The sequence below is a fragment of the Macaca mulatta genome, chromosome 6, assembly GCF_049350105.2.
Source record: "Macaca mulatta isolate MMU2019108-1 chromosome 6, T2T-MMU8v2.0, whole genome shotgun sequence".
Classification (NCBI taxonomy): Eukaryota; Metazoa; Chordata; class Mammalia; order Primates; family Cercopithecidae; genus Macaca; species Macaca mulatta.
Window position 1 is genome coordinate 100,472,947 of NC_133411.1, and position 20,624 is coordinate 100,493,570.

Genomic DNA, 20,624 nt, shown 5'->3' on the forward strand with positions numbered 1-20,624 from the left:
ACACCTTATCATGTGATATTTGTTACGCAGTATACGGCATGCGTTAATACAAACGATGTCATGTACTGCATTAAAAAATCGCATTGATATTTTGATAAATATACAAGGCACTTGCAGACAAAAACCAGAGAATTTTTCCCTCTATTGCAGACAAAAACCAGAGAATTTTTCCCTCTACAGCTTTTTTGCGGATTTGGGAGAAACGGACAAATGCAACATTGCATGTCATTAAATACAGCATATCCAAAACACAAATAACGAGTTTCTTGGCCCAACAGATACAGACCCTGGAGCACTAAAAGAATATGTTAAACACCTGGATGAGGGAAAGAGAAGACTGCCTCCAAAACATACTTACTTTATTTCAAAGTCAAAAGTATTCAACACTTAATTCATACATTCATACTGCATCCCAGAGAAACGTCCCACCCGCGCCCATGCATGTTACAAGTTTTGAGAGCATTTTATAACTGCACTTTAATCCGTCTGCAGCGAATGACTTCTGGTAAAGCGCTAGCAGTTAATAACACTTTTTGTAGGAAAAAAAAAAATTAATACAAGAACCACAATACCTCCACTCCCAAGAAAGCGGAGGAGGGCCCATTACTCTGTCTCCAGGGACTCCCAGAATCCCGTACGCCCCGATATAAGGAAAGTCATCCAGGCAACACACGTGTCGCTCCCGACTGGAGGTTGGAAATCGCACATGGGACCTGCCCATCAGCGGGGACCCAGACACAAGTCAGAGGTGTCCGCAGGGAATGCAGCGTGGTTCCTGACAGCTTCGGGCCCCAGGGCCAGCGACCCCCGCCGGAGCCCGACTCAGGCCAGCACCCTCCTCGGATTTCGACCCGGGCCTGCCCCCGGAGCTCACATCCCCGCAAACGGCAGTCCTACCTGAGCTCTGCCCCCAGCTACAGGGCTGAGGGGGCAGGCGGGAGGAGGCGTGGCCTTCCAGTTCGCCAGTCGAACTCCCTCGTGCGGTTGTTATGACTTTCCCTCTCGGGATCCGCGCCCCGACCAAGTTCGAGTTGCACTTCCGGGGTCTGCAGGAGACTGACACGTCATTACGCACGCGACGGCAGCGGCGGCGACAACCCGGAAATAGGCGGGGCGCGGGACCCAGGTAGGTTCCTGTGGTACTAAGTGGCATGGAGAAAGAGGCCCACGTGAATTAAGTAGTCCTCTTACGCACTGGCGGACTCTGCTCGCCCTTCTTTATGAAGTCTGCCTGGGTAGCGGTAGAGGACGAGTCCACCTTAAAGCCTCATTCTCCCCGCGGAATTTTAACCATTCTGAGGATGTCCTCACAGCCAATTCCCCATTCCCCCACTCACAGTGTGTCAGACTTTACCATGTCCATTCAATTCCAGAAAAACCGGGAGGTCTAGATTTGAAAGATTAAATTTACTTTTGAATTATAACATGTAAAATAGGAAGTTAATACTAGCATCCTAATGACAAAAGTTTTCTCATCATGCTTAACGCAGATGGGACTCTTACGGATATTAATATTTTTTCCAGAAACAGGTTTGAAAGGTATTTCAAGGATAAATCTGGGGAGAGGGATGGTAGCAACTGATTTTTAATTTTTAGATAGTACTCTCAGCGCATTTATTTAGTCCAAAACTGTTAATTTAATGAATTAGGCTAAACTAGACGCTGGGGAAACAAAGCTGAGTTAGACATTCTTTCCTCTGAGACAGCTAAAGAGAAGGAAAGTCTGGTGGCTGGCAAGTAAACCAACAGTTATGTTCTTCAAAGAGGAGATCCCAGACTCTCTAAAGTATACTTCACTCCCACACTGTTTGTACTTCTTAATCTCCACTCCTTTCTTGTTTCCTTCATAAAAGTAGAATGCTATTCATTTATTTATTTGCAAATGTACCCTGCCCCCCTAAAATGTAAAGTCATTGATGGTAGTGACCTTACCTTGTCTTTTTAATGAATCTCGGGCATTGCAAGACTGTTAGGGCTTCATTTCGGGAAAGAACTAGAATGGTTTGTAGAGTGACACTTTATACTGAAGAGGAAGGCAACAGCCAGATTCTGAAAAGCTTTATATGTCATCCTGAGTAATTTGAATTTCTGCTGCAGACAATTGGAGAAACTGAAGGACTGTTGAACAGAGGAGGGAAACATTTTTATTTTGGTAGACTTTTGCAACAGTGACAAATTATATTAAAAAGATAAGGCTGCCAAAAATGTATAATCCCAGTTTAACCATGAGAAAAACATCAGACAAAATACCTAACCAGTACTACTCCAAACAGTTAAAGTCATGAAAAACAAGGAAAGTCTGAGAAACTGTCTGAGCCAAGAGGAGCCTAAAGAGACCAACTTTAATGTGGGTTCCTGAAACAGAAATAGAACATAAGTGGGAAAACTAATGAAAATTGAATAAAAAGAGAATATACCAATCTTTACATAAAACATGGAGATTGGTCAAGAGATGAGTAACCGGACCTTTCAATGTTTCCAGGATAGAGGCCCACTCAAGGGTTAGGGGAAGGTACTTTGTTCAATAGTAAACTATTGAACAAATATAAGGGTGCTTCAGCCTACAATTCCAGCTGTACTTACATGGGAATGAATGAGCCTTCAGATTGTTCCTATCATACAGTCTTTCAGCTGGGGTCCCAAATTTCGTAAAGCAAAGACAAACCATCCCCACTGTGCCCAGTTCTGAATTCCTGACCCACAGAAACAATTAGAGGGAACGAAAATGATTCTTGTTACTTTAAGCCAGTAAATTTTGGAGTTATTTTTCAGCAAAAGAAACTAATCTGCTATATGACAACAGCCAGTGAGTAAATATCCTTTCAAGTCCAATCCTGCCTAAGATGTCAAAATCAAGAATGAGGAGGTTATGTGCTAAAACAGAGTGAGTCCTTTTCTCTCCTTACTCTACCCTAAGTGGTAAACTCCTGCCTCAGCTGACCACAAAAAATATCTTCTGGATATCTGTGAGGAGAAAGGAGGTAAAGCAACAAAAATTGTGTGTGGGCTTAGATGTTTTGTTAGAATTACAACAGCCCGTGTGTAGCGTAGCAGAAACCATTACAATGATGACTACACGGTATAAGTACAAAAATTTCCCCTCATTGTAACCATAGTCATCTAAACTGTACAAGTTAGTTTATTTATAGTTTTAATTTATACATCTCTAGGGAAGCCAGAAACTTCAGTTTCTCTCCCCACCTCTCTTCTCTTGCACTTTAAAATGCTACTAAGACAAGGAAAAAGGAAAGGAAATTTGTTCCCTCCTGGCTAACAGCTGGTCCATCTTTGATCACTAGGATGATCAAAGAAATGTTCCTATACCATATTTGGCATATCCTCCTCCTATTCCAGACCACTTCCTTCGGAATCTATCTTTTTATCAATCTACTCCGACCCTTCACATCAAATAATTTCAGTGACATACAGCAGACGGACACCTCCAAAAATACTATCAAGACTACATGTTGTTCATTTAAGTTAAAAATAAAATGTAAACCTACTTATCATGACTAGGGCTCAGTGCCAACATTTTGGCAGTTCAAGAATATCCATTAAGGAAAATATTCTTAATTAGATGCTAAGGGCAAAGCTGTGTCCAAATTAACCAACTCTATTAGAGCGAGGTCTGGATGCTGACTTAAATTTGGAGAATCAAGTAACATTCCTGCCCTTGCCCAAGCCCAAGCAGGTATGTGCTGTGGTTTGAATGTGTTCTCTAAAAATTCATGTGTTGGAAATGTAATTGCCATTGTAATAATATTAAGAGGTGAAGCCTTAAAGAGGTGATTTAGACCATAGGGGCTATGCCCTCATGAAGGGATGAATGCCATTACTGTGGGAGTGGATTACTTATCATGGGAGTAGGATCCTGATAAAAAGGATACATTTGGCCCCCATTTTCTCTCTGTCTTGTGCACTGTCACTACTTTGTCTCAGCCTCTCTCCTCATGTGATGCTTTCTGCCACAAAATGACCTTCACCAGATGCAGCCTCTGGATCTTGGACTTCCGCAGTCCCCAGAACTGTAAGTCAAATGAATTTCTTTTGTTTATAAATTACCCAGTCTGTGGTATTCTTACAGCAGCAGAAAATGGACTAAGACAGTATGTGTGAAGTGTGGCATAGTAATTACAACAAGTTCTGCCTTCTAGATTCAGTTTATATTCAAAGCCCAAAAAGTAGAATCATATAACCAACTAATTTCTAATGACCCTTCCAATAAAATGATTATTACTTGAAATCAACCCCCTATCACTTGTGTTTTCCATCTAGAAGCTAGGAAAAAAAAGCTGAGTTAGACTCAAGAACACACTTTTCATTATGCCTGGAATTTTTTTTTAATGAGAAAAGATAACATATCAATGTTCAAAACATACTTTAAGAGAATTTCAAACAAAAAACATAAAGCAGCCTCTAGTTTGTGATGGAGACAATTTGTAGGTTGATATATTTACCTAGAGTTAGACAACCTGTGAGGTTTGAGGGCACAGTCTCCAAGGCGTCCCTCATTTCTGACACCAACTGCAAGTTTGGAGGGTTCCCAGAAACACCCTCAAGTTTGAAATTTTGCTAGAAGGTCTCACAGAACTCACTGAAAGTTGTTATCTTTACAGTTACCATTTATCACAAGGAAAGAATACAGACTGATATCAGCCAAGGGAAGAAGCACGTAAGGCGGTGTCCAGGAGGGTACCAAACACATCATTTTTGCTGTACTCTCCCATTATTTGCTGTACTCTCCCAGTGGAGTCAAGACATGTTACTCTCCCAAAATCCACGCTTGACAATATGCAATGTAGAATTCCAGTAACCCTTTTCCTGTTTGCCCCAAGAATATTTGCGAGTGGCACTTGCAGCTGCAGCATTTACCTTGAGATTGCTTTGCTGATATGGTTTGGTGTGTCCCCACCCAAATCTCATGTTGAATTCCCATGTGTTGTGGGAAGGACCCAGTGGGAGTTAATTGAATCATGGGGGCAGGTCTTTCCCTGCTGTTCTTGTAATAGTGAATACATCTCACGAGATCAGATAGTTTTAAAAAGGGAAGTTTCCCTGCAGAAGTTCTCTTCTCTTGTCTGCTGCCATGTGAGATGTACCTTTCAACTTCCACCATGATTGTGAGGCCTCCCCAGCCATGTGGAACTGTAAGTCCATTAAACCTCTTTCTTTTGTAAATTGCCCAGTCTTGAGTATGTTGGATCTGTTTGGGTCTGAAGAAGACAGGAAAATGTGGGAAACTTTGGAACTCCCTAGAGACTTATTGAATAGCTTTGACCAAAATACTGATAATGATATAAACAATGAAATCCAGGCTGAGGTGGTCTCAGATGGAGATGAGGAACTTGTTGGGAACTGGAGCAAAGGTGACTCTTGTTATGTTTTAGCAAAGAGAATGGTAGCATTTTGCCCCTGCCCTAGAGAATTGTGGAACTTTGAACTTGAGAGACATGATTTAGTGTATCTGGCAGAAGAAATTTCTAAGCAGCAAAGCATTCAAGAGGTGACTTGGATGCTGTTAAAAGCATTCAGTTTAAAAGGGAAACAGAGTATAAAAGTTTGGAAAACTGCAGCCTGACAATGTAGAAAAGAAAATCCCATTTTTTGAGGAGAAATTCAAACTGGCTGCAGAAATTTGCATAAGTAATGAGAAGCTGAATGTTAATCACCAAGACAGTGGGGAAAATGTCTCCAGGCCATGTCACAGACCTCTGTGGCAGCCTCTCCCACTACAGACCCAGAGGTTTAGGAGGAAAAAATGATTTCATGGGTGGGGCCCAGGGTCCCTCTGCTGTGTGCAGTCTAGGGACTTGGTGCCCTGCATCCCAGCCACTCCAGCCATAGCTAAAAAGGGTCAAGGTACAGCATGGGCTTTTGCTTCAGAGGGTAGAAGCCCCAAGCCTTGGAAGCTTCCACATGATTTTGAGCCTATGGGTGCACAGATATCAAGAATTGAGGTTTGGGAACCTCCACCTAGATTTCAGAGGATGTATGGAAACACCTGGATGCCCAGGCAAAAGTTTGCTACAGGGGTGGGGCCCTCTGGGAGAACCTCTGCTAGGGCAGTGTCAAAGGGAAGTGTGGGGTCAGAGCCCCCACACAGAGTCACTACTGGGGCACTGCCGAGTGGAGCTTTGAGAAGAGGGCCACTGTCTTCCAGACTCCAGAATGGTAGATCCACCAACAGCTTGTACCATGTGCCTGGAAAAATCGCAAACACTCAATGCCAGTACATGAAAGCAGCCAGGAGGGAGACTGTACCCTCCAGAGCCACAGGGACAGAACTGCCCAAGACCATGGGAACCCACCTCTTGCATCATTGTAATCTGAATATGAGATATGGAGTCAAAGGAGATAATTTTGGAGCTTTTAAGGTTTAACTAACTGCTAGATTTTGGACTTGCATGGGCCTTGTAACCCCTTGGTTTTGGCCAATTTCTCCCATTTGGAATGGCTGTATTTACGCAATGGCTGTACCCCAGTTGTATGTAGGAAAAACTAACTTGCTTTTAAGTTTACAGGCTCATAAACTGAAGGCACTTGCCTTGTCTTGGATGAGACTTTGGACTGTGGACTTTTGAGTTAATGCTAAACTTAGTTAAGACTTTGGGGGACTGTTGGCTTGGTTTTGAAATAGGAGGACATGAGATTTGGGAGGGGGCCGGGGGCAGAATGATATGGTTTGGCTGTGCCCACACCCACATCTCATCTTGAATTCCCATGTGTTATGGGAGGGACCCAGTGGGAGGTAATAGAATCATGAGGGCAGGTCTTTCCCTGCTGTTAGTTACTGCGATAGTGAATAAGTCTCATGAGATCTGATGGTTTTAAAAAGAAGAGTTTCCCTGCACAAGTTCTCTTCTTTTGTCTGCTGCCATGTGAGATGTGCCTTTCACCTTCCACTATGATTGTGAGGCCTCCCCAACCATGTGGAACTGTAAGTCCATTAAACCTCTTTCTTTTGTAAATCGCCCAGTCTTTGGTATGTCTTTATCAGCAGCATGAAAATGGACTAATGCATTTGCCATGAAATATCTTGCTTTTATTATTATTTTCATGTCACTCTAGTATATCAACTTTTGAAACAAAAGACATTCTATTTATAGTATTCGGATTTTAGTAGTGGCATTTCCATTTGCAAATATAGTAATTCTCTATTGCTGAAAATGTCAAATCCTAGAAAACGTAGCATTTCTACACATGATGTTAACATCATTCTCAAACAGTTGTTGGCTGAAGATTCAATTGATGAATCCGATTTTTCTGAAAGAGACGATTCTGATGATTCAGACTATTCTGATGTTAGTTCCATTTAGAAATAACTCCAAGAACAGTTTTCATATTTAATTTTTCACATAGAAAATCAGTCAGATTTGCTTCAGCCTCAAAGAGCATGTTTATGTAAAATTAAATGAGCACTGGCAGTGAGCTGCACTTATTTTTCTAAATGGGAATAGTCAGGGAAGCTCACCAGAGCTTCAACATTCAGAATTTTTGAGGGGCTCCATTATGGAGGCATCACTGATCCATTGCCCATATGGAACCCAGTCTCCAGGTCAGATGATACACGACCCAAAGCCTCTAAGTCATGTGGTTGGTCTTTCTAGCATGGGTAGCCTCTACAGTAAAACTGTTGGACATAGGCAGTTTTCCTAAACAAAGACGCTTTTATCAGATGTGATAGGTTATTTCCCAGAATCTGAGGCCACAGGCCAGAACTCTCTTTAGGAAAGGCCAAATTCTTTACTATACAATATTTCACATTTCACATTATATTTTCTATATAAGTTTTATTTGGATGAGAGATGGTAGGCAAAGGAAAAGACAAATGATAATTAAGTCTCTGTCATACTACTCAAATCATCAGGAATAGGTGATGAGTTTTAAGTAGTACAGATACCAGTTTTCTTCAGTTTAGCCCTATAGAACCTTTCCATTTTCTACTTAGTGTCTTTCCTTTAAATTTCTTCTCACCATTCCTTTATGGAAAGAGAGAATAAAAATAGTGTGAGCTTTCTTGTGAGCTCTGTAAAGATAAAACAACAAAGAGGAAATATGTAAAGGATAGGCTCTGTGACCGTGATCTTTTTCTAATCTCTTGAATAGTAATTGGATAGGCTGGAAACAACTGTAGAAAGCTGTAGCTGCATCCCTAACAGAGATTTGTTTCTAAACTGAGCCTTTATGATAAAAATCCCTAATGATAAAAAATAACTATGAAAATCCCCTAAATGGCTCACAAAGTCAGAATACATAAAGTTAGGCTTATACTCTAGATCTTTAGTTCTTATGCACACTTGAATGTGAGACTTCTGAACTAATTTAAATGTTAGAGCTAAAGAAGAGTTTGTGTGCAGATATCTGAGAATTTAAACAATTCTGATAAATCCAGTGGGCAACTCAGTCTTTATTGTAACCATTCAGCAGCATTTAACACAATTTAACATCCTCCTTCTTAAAACTTGAAACACTTTCTTCATTTGATATTTGTGAAATTACAGAGTTCTTTGATTTTCCTTTGCTGGATTCTTCCTGACCTCTAGATGTTAATGTGCCTGAGATGTGTTCCCTTCTTTATCTGCCTTTATTCCTGAGGTTATCCAATCCACTCCCTTCACTGTTATATGGCATCACAACGCTGATGGCTTCCAAATATCCATATCCAGCCCTGATTTCTTTGATTTTCATATTCATATATCTGACTTCTTATTCAACATATCTATTAAAATATTCAACATGCATTTCAGACTTATTTTCTACCTCCAAAAGCTACTCCTATTGCATACCTCTACATCTCACTAAATGGCACATGGATTCTTACAGTTGTTCAGGTTGTCCTTTGATTCTTTATCTCTCACATTTTACACACAATTCCTCAGGAAACTCTGTTGCCTCTCTCTTCAAAAGGTAACCTAAATCTATCCAATTCTCAGCATCTCTACTACAACCATTCTAGTCCACAATAGATGCTGTAATTGGTTGTTCTACATGCTTCTGTTTTTGCCTTCCTACAATCTAGTCTCCAGTTGGCAGCTGTAGAAATCTTCTAAAAATTTGTGCCAGAACTTGTTGCTTCCCTGAACAAAATCTTTAATAAGTTTCCTTACTCAAATAGAATAAAATCCAAAACCATTTCTATAAGTCTATAAAGTCCTGCATGATCTGGCCCTTTGCTACCTCATGCCTCCACTGAGTCAGCAGATGGTAAAAGACTGTTTTGAAAGAATGGAGAAAGCACTTGGCCAATAACCTTGGAGTTTGGTAAATGGCAGTCTCAAAGTCAAGTACCTGGCTCTTTCCTAAAAGTATTTAAAGACAAGAGACTGACTGAGGATACCTTTGATGACAGAGTAAGGAGATAAGAACTGTCATGTTTTCCCAACAGCTGGTGGACATGATCATACATGGATGGGTATATTCATTTTCTAGGCCTGCCATAACAAAGTATTAAAAACTGAGTGACTTACACAACAGAAATTCATTTTTTCATAGTTCTGAAGACCAGAAATCCAAGATCAAGGTCATGGCAGGGCTGGTTCCTTCTGAGGACTGTGAGAGAGAATCTGTTCCGTGCCTTTCTCCTACCGTCTGGTAGTTTGCTGGCCATCTTTGCTGTTCTTTGAATTGTAGATTCATCACCCAGATTTCTGCCTTTATCTTCACTTGGCACTTTCCCTGTGTGCTTGTCTCTGCATCAAAAGTTTTCCCTTTTATAGGAACACAAGTCATATTGGATTCAGTCTCACCTTAATGACGTTATTTTAACTTGATTACCTCTGTAATGACATTAGTTCCAAATAAGGTCACATTCAGAGGTAGTGGGGATTAGGAAAGACTTCACTGTATCTTTTGTGGAAGATAAAATTAAACCCACAACACTGAAGTACAATTATTTTTGAAAAAGAAGAGAATCAAATCTAATAGAAAGAAAGGAGAAGCAAACCAGCCAGCAGAATGAGGTTGTGTGAAGTACGCCACCAGAAGAGGAGATCCATGGGAATTGTGAGATGCTGACTGGGACATTCATCCCACGTACCAGGGAATATCAGTGTTTGAGTTCCTGCATTTTGGATGAATCTCCAAAATTATACTAAAGTGCCTAATGGCAGCACCAGTATTTGAGCATTTGCTACAGAGAGGACAACAATTCCAATTTATAATAGCCTTTTTCTCCCATCTCTGAGCCGACCCCGAAGGACCACACAGTAATAGGATGAGTGTAGGACCAGGGGAAGTAAAAGGTAGAGGAACTGAGACAAAACAGATCATGGGCCAGGCCCAGTGGCTTACACCTGTTATCCCAGCACTTTGGGAGGCCAAGGTAGAAGCATCGCTTGAGCCCAGGAGTTCAAGATCAGCCTGGGCAACATAGGGAGATACAGTGTCTACAAAAATAAAAAGAATAATTAGCTGGATATGGTGGCACATGCCTGTATATGGTGGCACAGGCCTGTGGTCCCAGCTACTTCAGAGGCTGAGGTGGGAGGATCGTTTGGACCCTGGAAGACAAGGCTGCAGTGAGCCCTGATTGTGCCACTGCACCCCAGCCTGGGCAACAGAGGGAAACCCTATCTCAATAAAAGAAAAGACAAGAGAGATGATGTCCCCTTCTTTCCAGCATACTTGTGGGTCAGACCTATGCTGGAAAAGGGACACTTCAAAGTAATGGAAAGTTTCCAATCCAGCTCATGTAAAGAGCCTGGAGCTTGGATGTTTGTCATGCTCATCTTCACAAGAAAAAGCTGAGCAAACTGAAAATCAACAAGTATTCTTAGATCTGTAAGAGAATTAATGTCACAAGGCAAACTACTGCCCTCTAAACTAGACAGACCAGTAGTGTATTAGACCATTCTTGCATTGCTATAAAGAAATACTTGAGACTGGGTAATTTATAAAGAAAAGAGGGTTAATCAGCTCACGGTTATGCAGGCTTTACAGGAAGCATAGTGCTAGCATCTGGTTGACTTCTAGAGAGGCTTCAGGAAGCTTACAATCATGGCAGATGGTGAAATGGGGAGCAGGCACATCACATGGCAAAAGCAGGAGCAATAGAGAGAGGTGATGGAAGGTGATACACACTGTTAAATGACCAGATGTCATGAGAACTCACTATCACAAGGACAGCACCAAGCCATGAAGGACCTGCCCCCATGATCCAAACATACCCCACGAAGTCCTACCCCCAGGATTGCAGATTATAATTCAACATGAGATAAGGGCAGGGGCAAATATCCAAACTATGTCATTCTGCCCCTGGTCCCTTCCAGATCTCATGTGCTTCTTACTTAGCAGAATACAATCATGCCTTCCCAACAGTGCCCCCAAAATCTTATTTAAACATTAACTCAAAAGTCTCAAGTCTTAGCGGGCATGGTGGCTTATGCCTATAATCCCAGTATTTTGAGAGGCCAAGGCAGGTGTATCACTTAAGGTCAGGAGTTCAAGACAAGCCTGGCCAACATGGTGAAAACCCATCTCTACTAAAAATACAAAAATTAGCTGAGTATGGTGGTGTATGCCGTGATCCCAGCTACTTGGAAGGCTAAGGCAGGAGAATCACTTGAAGCCTAGAAACAGGTTACAGTGAGCCGAGATCATGCCACTGAACTCCAGCTACCCCACCCCCCCACAAAAAAGTCTCCAGTCTCATCTGAGACAATTCCCTCCCACCTATGAGCCTGTTAAATAAAAAGCAAGTGAGTTACTTCCAAGATATAATCGAGGTATTGGGTAATATTCCTACTCCAAAAGGGAGAAATCAGCCCAAAGAAAGGGGCTATAGGCCACATGCAAGTTCAAACCCAGCAGGCAGTCATTAAATCTTAAAGTTCCAAAATAGTCTTCTTTAACTCCATGTCCTGCACCTTGGGCAGCTCCTCCCCTGTGGCTTTGCAGGGTTCAGTCCCCAGGGCTGCTCTCATGGTTTGGAGTTGAATGCCTGCAGCTTATCCAAGTGCAAGGTGCAAGCTAACAGTGGATCTACCATTCTGGGGTCTGGAAGAGGGTGACCCCTTTCTCATGGCTTTATTAGTCAGTCTCTGCTTAGGAACTCTGTGTGGGAGCTCCAACCCCACATTACTCGTTGGCACTGCCCTAGTAGAGGTTCCCTGTGAGGGCTCTGCTCCTGAAGTAGGCTTCTGCCTGGGCACCCAGGCTTTCTCTTACATCTGAAATGTAGGTGGAAGCTGCCAAGTGTTCTTCACTGTTGCATTCTGTGCACCTATAAGCTTAACATCACATGGAAGACAGCAAGGATTATGGCTTGCATTCTCCAAAGTGGCAGCCAGAGCTGTACCTAGGCCCTTTTGAGCTGAGACTGGAGCAGGCGTGGCTGGGATGCAGGGAATGGTGTCCCAAGGCTGTGCAGGGCAGCAGGGTCCTGGCCCTGGCCCATGAAACCATTAGGTTCTCATAGGCCTCAGGGCCTGTGATAAATGGGGCTGCCAGGAAGGTCTCTGAAATGCCTTCAAGGCCTTTTCTCCATTGTCTTTGATATTAGCACTTGGCTTCCTTTTAATAATACAAATATATATCTAGCAAATTGTTGCTCAACAGCCTGCTTGAATTCCTCTCCTAAGAAAGCTTTTTCTTTCTCTGCCACATGGCGAGCCTGCAAATTTTTCAAAATCTTATGCTCTGCTTTTCTTTTAAAATATAAGTTCCAACTTATTTCTTTGCTTTCACATCTGAGCTAGACTATTAAAAGCAGCCACACCACTTCTTGAACACTTTGCTACTTAGAAATTTCTTCTGCCAGATACCCTAAATTATCACTCTTTAGTTCAAACCTCCACTGATCCTTAGGGTGTGAACACAACGCATCCAAGCTCTTTGCTAAGTTATAACACATGTGACCTTTGCTGCAGTTCCTGATAAGTTCCTCATTTCCATCTGAGACCTCGCTAGCCTGGACTTCACTGTCCATATCACTGTCAGCATTTTGGTCACAACCATTTAACTGGTCTCTAAAAAGAGTTAAACTTTCTATCTTTCTGTCTTTGAGCCTTCCAAATTCTTCCAACCTCTGCTTATTACCCAGTTCCAAAGTTGCTACCACATTTCAGGTATCTTTATGACAATTCCCTGGACTCCTCAGTACCCATTTTCTGTATTAAAGCATTCTTGCATTGCTATAAAGAAATAACTGAGACTGGGTAATTTATTTTTTTTTTAAAAAGAGAGGTTTAATTGGTTCATGGTTCTGCAGGCTTTATAGGAAGCATGGTGCCAGCATCTGCTCAGCTTTGAGGGAGGCTTCAGGAAGCTTACAATCATGGTAGAAGGCAAAGAGGGAGCAGGCATATCACTTGGCAAAAGCAGCAGCAAGCAAGGGGTGGGGGAGAGGCCACATAGTTTTAAATGACCAGATCTCACAAGAACTTACATCACAAAGACAGCACTAAGCCATGAGGGTTCCACCCCCATGATCCAAACTGGTTCCAACAGGACCCACCTCCAGCATTGGGAATTACAACTCAACATGAAACTTGGGTGGGGACAAATATTCAAACTACATCAGGTAGATACAGAGAACTTCAACTTACTAGAAGCAAAAGCCAGGATATTGAGCGAATATCTGTAGGGACACTTTAAAATGTAATTGACAAATTACTGGAGGTTCACAGTGGACTAGGTTCAGAGTTAAAAACTCTAAGCCATCTAGTATTTGTGAGTTTTCTCTCTAAGCACCCTACTAGATTCTCACTATAAGGATCAGAGAGTAGTCTCTGATGGTGGGAAGGAAAAATAACTATTTAAAAATATACCCAGAGCTCTCTGTTTTTCTTGACAAGGTATGCTTTTAAGGGAAATTATTTTATCAGAGCCTGATTGGGGGCTTATCAGAGGCTTCCCAACATAGAAGAACGGAAATACTCAATTCCAGCTCTTTCTAACCTTCAAAGTAGGTTGGGTGGCGGGGGTGGCGTGGACAACATGCAAGGACAGAAGGCAATTGTCTGCCCTTGAAGAAGCAGAGGGATGGAAACTAAGAAATCATAAAAAAGACGTTCTAGAGATTAAAAAAAAAAAAAACTAACAGAAATGAAGAATGCTTTTGATAGGCTCATAAGTAGACTGGACACTACCAAGAGAATAATCTCTGAGTTTGAAGTTATGTCAATAGAAACTTCTGAAACTCAAATGCAAAGAGAAAAAATAAGTAAAAAGATGGAACAGAATATTGAAGAATTGTGGGACAATTATTAATACATCAAGTGTGGCTGGGCACTGTAGCTCACACCTATAATCACCGCACTTTGGGAGACCAAGGCAGGCACTTGAACCCCGGAGATGGAAGTTGCAGTGAGCTGAGATCGCACCATTGCACTCTAGTCCAGGCAATAGTGCAAGACTCCGACTCAAAAAAATACGAAAAAAGTGTAATCTATGCATAATAGGAATACCAAAAGGAGAAGAAACTGAAACAGTAACAGAGAAACTATTTGAAGTAATAATGGCTGAGAATTTTCCAAAATTAATGACAGATACAAACCTACAAATTCAGGAATCGCAGAGCACATCAAACAGGATAAATACCAAAAAATGTAGACATGGGCATATCATATTCAAAGTTCAGGAAATCAAAGACAAAAATATTTTTGAAAGAAGCCAGAGGAAGGAAACTCACCTTACCTATAGAGGAAAAAGCATAAGAATTACATTGGATTTATCTTCAGAAACCATGCAAGAAGATGGCACAGTGAAATATTTAAAGTTTTAAAAGAAAAATCTACAAACCTAGAGTTCTGTATCCAGTGAAGTTATCCTTTAAAAGTGGAGAAATAAAGACATTCTCAGACAAAAATTAATTGAGGAAATTTGTCACCAAAAGACCTACCTTGCAAGAAATGTTAAAAGAAGTTTTTCAGAGAAATGGAAAGACACAAGTCAGAAATTCAGATCTACGTGGAAAAAGGAAGGGAGTTAGAGAAGAACAAATCAAGAAAAAGTAAAATCTTTTATTTTTCTTTTCTTAATCTAACAGATAACAGTCTATTCAAAATAATAATACTGGCAACAATGTATTTAGATTATAGCTTATTGTTAAGTAAAATGAATCACAGCAATGTTATAAGTTATGGGAGGGGGGAATTTGAAATACTATTATAAGGTATTTACACTACCTATGAAACAATATGGTTTTATTTAAAAGTGGACTTGGATTAATTGTGAATGTATATTGCAAATTTTAGGGCCACCACTATAAAAAGTTAAAAAAAAAGAAGCCTAATTTTCATGCTAAGAGAGAATTGAAACTGGAATGATATAAAATTCTCATTTAAATTATAGAAGGCATAAAAGAGTAGAAGACAAAGAAAGAGACATAGGGAAGGAGAGGGAAGGAAAAAGCAGAGAGGGAGGATGGAAGGGAGAGAGAAAAGAAAAGAAAGAAAGGAAAGAAGGAAGGAATGGACCAACGTAGGTAATGACTAGAAAACAGTTAACACGATTTAGATCATTTTAAACTTTTAAATAACTGAAAATGAAACATTCTAAGACAGCCTAACGTGACCACGAAAGCATTAATGCATACCTAGGGTTTAATTCTGGGATAGGGAATAAGATCTGACAAAGCAAGTTTGGAGTGTCCTTGTAGCAAATTAGGCTTTCTATATAGCTAGTCCCCCATTCAAGTGCTGCATATTCAATATATGAGTTACATCCAAATATACATATTAGAGAAACTAAAATTCAAAACATTACATGAAATAATTATGTAAACATCATGTTTTCAAGACTGGAATGGTATTTTTATACGATTGGATAATTGGAATATCAAGACAGTAGTTTTTCAGTTCCTTCTGGGTACCTCTTTTCTTCCGATATTATTCATGTGTCCCTTCATTGTGTGTCGCAAGTCTGAGCTTACCTATTCCTAGGTCTCTACAAATTTCCATAATTACAAAATTACCCTTACTCTTATTAATTCTAATCCCCTTGTAAACTTTAATATCTGTATTTTTGACGAACTAATTATTCCAAAATATCCTCAGAAACTTATTCCACCTCCCAGTATTTATTGCAATAATATATTAGATGTTGAATATGGTCAAATAGCTTTTAAGATACCATGTTCTTATAATGAGCCTTCTTCTTAAACACACACACCCCACACTACATTGCTGTAATAAATCAGCAGTAAATAGAACTACTTGATGGGTCCTAAGAGTCCTTCTATCTAATCCCTGAATGTCAGGGTAGTCTTGGAGACCCTCTACACCATTACTCATTCTCAAGAGAAAAGACAAAGAGTGAAGACTGACCACAAGGTAATCCAAAGTTCGTATCATCAGACAGGACTTTAAAGAGTTATTACAACTATGCTCAGTGACTTAAAGAAAAGTATGTTCATACTGGATAAAAATAGAGTAAATCTCAGCAGAGACATAAAAACTATAATTAAAAAAACAAATGGAAATTCTGTTAAAATATCTGAAATTGAAAAAAAATCCACTGGATGGGATTAACAGCAGAGTGGAGATTGCAGAGGAAAGAATAAGTGAGCTTAGGGATAAATCAAAAAATATTATACCTATGCACATCATAGTCAAACTTCCCAGAAGCAACAATAAAGAGAAAATCTTGAAAGCAGCCAGAATAAAATGACACATTCACATAGAGGAACAGTGACACAAATGATCACTATCTTTCCAGAATCGGTGAAGGCCAGAAGAGAGTGGACCATCTTTAAAGTGCTGAAAAAAAGGCAGTCTATCCAGACTTCTGTGTCTGATAAAGTATCCTTCAAGAATAAGGAAATAAACATTTCCAGGTAAGAGAATAATTACAGAATTCATCATGAGCATATCTGTACTACAAGAAATTTTAATGAAAAAGCAAATAATATCACATGGAAATTCAGAACTTTAGGAAGTAGGGGCATACAAAATTAAAAATATCTCAGTACATATTAAAGATTATTTTTCCTCTTAATTCTTTTAAAATACATACAACAGTTTAAAACAAAACATTGTCTGTTGAGGTTTATTATGTCTCTTGATAGAATGCATATGAAAGCTATATCATAAAATGCAGGGTAGGATGAGTAATAAATGGACCTATACAACCTATAAAATTTTTAGTATGTATGTTTTAATACCTAGAGCAAGCACTAAAAAAATGCAAAGACATATAGCTAAAAAGCCAATAGATAAACCAAATTCTATAAGAATGTTCTTAGCGGCCTTATTCATAATAACACCAAACTCTAAATAGCCCAGGTGTCCAACAAATAGGGCATAGATAAACAAATTTTGGTACCTTCCTGCAATAGAATACCACTTAGCAATAGAAAAAACAAACCAACAGAATGGGTGAATTTCAAAACATTATGCTGAATGAAGACTTACACAAAAAAGTACACATTGTATCATTTCATTTATATGAAGTTCTAGAACAGCCAAAACTAATTGATGGTGGAAAAGTAGAGTAAAAACACCAAGATTAGAGTGTGCCTAACATATTCAAGGAGCTTTGAGGAGGCTGGTGGAGCTGGAGCATAGAAAGCAGAAAAGAGTAGTGGAAAAGCTCATCATAGAGGAAAGAGGGATTGGTCAAAGAGAAGGACCAGATCTTGTGGGTCATTGTTAAGACTTTTTACTCTGAATGAAATGGGATCTTTTGTGGGGCTTTGAATAGAGGAGAGACATGATCTGATTACATTTTTCAGGGATCGTATAGCTGCTCCAAGAATGGACTGTAAGGGGTCAGTATAGGAAAAGGGAGACAATTAGGAGACTATTACATTTATCTGCATGAATGATGAAGATGCCTTGAATATATATAGAGCTCAGAATGGTGCCTTGTACTCAGTAAATTTTATCTGCTAATGTTATTTAAATTCCAAATAATCAGGTTAGTTTTTAGTCACTGAATGTTTAAAACTATTCAGATATTATATTTTTAATTTTCGAGAAATATTTATTTTATGATTGCTTATTTTCCATGCTGGAATGCTACTTTGTGTTTGCAATATTTTCACAAATTTATCTTTTCTTTTGTTTCCTGAATTATCTCTTTCTTCCAAAGTTGGTTATTCTCTTTAATGTTAAACTTTTCTTTCATTTTCTTAGTTTTCTGCAAGTGTCTGGTAATCCTAGGTTTTCTGCTCACATTTTTATAAAATGGGTATGTTGATTAGTTTATTCATACTTAGAATGCTTTTGCTTCTGACACTTTATTATAAAAATTTACAAGCATACAGAAAGTTAAAAGAATAGTGCAGTGAACACATGTATCTCTATCACGTAGATGCTACTGCCAACATTTCGCGATATACTTGCTTTATCACTTACCCATCTATCTATTCATCCCTCTTTCTAGCCATTAATTTGTCTTTTTAAAAATACATTTCAAAGTAAGTCATGACTGGCTTTTCCTGTTGTTATATAGGTGGAGGTGTGTTTTCTGAACAGGAGGAAAAACATGGGTCTTGGTCAGCAGATCAGGCTTTTCAGTAGTCACAATTCCCTTCAGGATATAGGCATGGAAAATAGACAGGCAAGCTGTGGTCTCCCATGTCCAACAGAAGAATTTTATTTTTGGGAAGGACAGTGTCCCTCCTCGTGTACCTTTCCTCCTCTCATCTGCCTCCCGCCTTTATATCATTTTCAAAGGCATTGTGTAACCTCAAGGTAGTCTGCAACATTTCTCTCTTACATCATGTATTTGTAAAGAGGTTAAAATTTAGCAGTTTGTAATAGAACATCCCAAATAACAGCAGCTTAAACAAGATAGGAGTTATTTCTTATGAGCGTAAGTACTCCAGACTAGTTTTATGGCTCGACAATCATCAATGGCCCAGATTTCTACTTTTTTGTTGTTCTGTCAAACTTAGTATGTGCCATCAACATATGGCTCAGAGTGACTGCTCCAGCTCCAGCCGATAGGCTCACATTCCAGTCAGAAGGAAGAGGAAAATTTTCCTTTAAGAATTTCTCAGAAGTTGTTAACACCACTTTTGTTTACATCTTAGTGGTCACTTGCTTCACAATGGAGATAAATTCTGAGAAGTGCACAATTAGGTAATTTTGTCATTGTATGAACATCATATAGTTATGCAAACCTAGAGGGTATAGTCTACTACACACCTAGGCTATGTGGTACAGCCTATTACTCATAGGCTACAAGCCTGCGCAGCATGCGACTGTACTGAATACTATAGGCAGTTGTAACACAATGGTATTTGTGTAACTAAAGACATCTAAACATAGAGAAAGTTCGGTAAAAATAAGGCATTATAATCTTACGGGACCATTGTTGTGTATGTATTTTGTTGGTCACTGAAATATCATTATGTGGTACATGACTATACTTAGATATACAATCACACTTAGCTACCATGCTACTAAGTACTGTGAATTGCGATTGATTCTGGGTGACCATGTGCTTCATAAAAACAATGAGAATGGATGTTGAGGGTACAATGCTGGCAACTGTCAGCAAACTCTGCTTTTCCTCCCTGCAGTCCTGGGTCTACTGTGGACCCAGTTCAACTGCAGTGACCCATTGACTTCATTCCTGTTGTTATTCTGAAGACTTCCTGGCACATCACCAGCTACCTGCATGAAGAAAAACCTTCTCAAGCCTTTTTTTCCCCCATTTGGCTTCAGTGATAACCAATTCAGCTTGTAGACGTTATTACCTAAGGTAAAACATCTTTTGCTGCCGTTGCTTTTGGTGTTTTAGACATGAAGTCTTTGCCCATGCCTATGTCCTGAATGGTACTACTTAGGTTTTCCTCTAGGGTTTTTATGGTATTAGGTCTAACATTTAAGTCTCTAATCCATCTTGAATTAATTTTCGTATAAGGAGTAAGGAAAGGATCCAGTTTCAGCTTTCTACTTATGGCTAGCCAATTTTCCCAGCACCATTTATTAAATAGAGAATCCTTTCCCCATTTCTTGTTTCTCTCAGGTTTGTCAAAGATCAGATGGCTGTAGATGTGTGGTATTATTTCTGAGGACTCGGTTCTGTTCCATTGGTCTATATCTCTGTTTTGGTACCAGTACCATGCTGTTTTGGTTACTGTAGCCTTGTAGTATAGTTTGAAGTCAGGTAGCGTGATGCCTCCAGCTTTGTTCTTTTGACTTAGGATTGTCTTGGAGATGTGGGCTCTTTTTTGGTTTCATATGAACTTTAAAGCAGTTTTTTCCAATTCTGTGAAGAAACTCATTGGTAGTGAAGACTTGGAATCAACCCAAATGTCCATCAGTGACAGACTGGATTAAGAAAATGTGGCACATATACACCATGGAATACTATGCAGCCATAAAAAAGGATGAGTTTGTGGATGCAGCTGGAAACCATCATTCTTAGCAAACTATCACAAGAACAGAAAACCAAACACCGCATGTTCTCACTCATAGGTGGGAACTGAACAATGAGATCACTTGGACTCGGGAAGGGGAACATCACACACCGGGGCCTATCATGGGGAGGGGGGAGGGGGGAGGGATTGCATTGGGAGTTATACCTGATGTAAATGACGAGTTGATGGGTGCTGATGAGTTGATGGGTGCAGCACAGCAACATGGCACAAGTATACATATGTAACAAACCTGCACATTATGCACATGTACCCTAGAACTTAAAGTATAATAATAATAATATAAATAAATAAA

At 39.9% G+C, this 20,624-nt stretch overlaps 1 protein-coding gene and 1 long non-coding RNA gene across 27 annotated transcripts in view; one reads left to right on the forward strand and one right to left on the reverse strand.

The window, feature by feature from the left end:
• ARB2A (ARB2 cotranscriptional regulator A) overlaps nt 1–1,058 on the reverse strand; it is a 479,952-nt gene extending 478,894 nt beyond the window's left edge. For 21 of the 26 annotated variants that reach the window (XR_013418035.1, XR_013418036.1, XM_002804456.4 and 18 more), the window contains exon 1: nt 898–1,058. The gene's annotated coding sequence lies outside the window, so the exon portion shown is untranslated. Of the gene's footprint in view, nt 1–572 lie in introns of all 26 variants that reach the window. The other 5 variants (XM_078003843.1, XM_015140408.3, XM_078003838.1 and 2 more) reach the window with 1 other exon arrangement.
• An 8-nt stretch (nt 1,059–1,066) lies between these two features.
• Nucleotides 1,067–20,624, forward strand: part of LOC106998853 (uncharacterized) — a 118,623-nt gene continuing 99,065 nt past the window's right edge. Inside the window, exons 1-3 of the long non-coding RNA XR_003730729.2 lie at nt 1,067–1,126; nt 3,940–4,027; nt 16,657–16,774. This is a non-coding gene — a long non-coding RNA (uncharacterized LOC106998853). The remainder of the gene's footprint in view (nt 1,127–3,939; nt 4,028–16,656; nt 16,775–20,624) is intronic.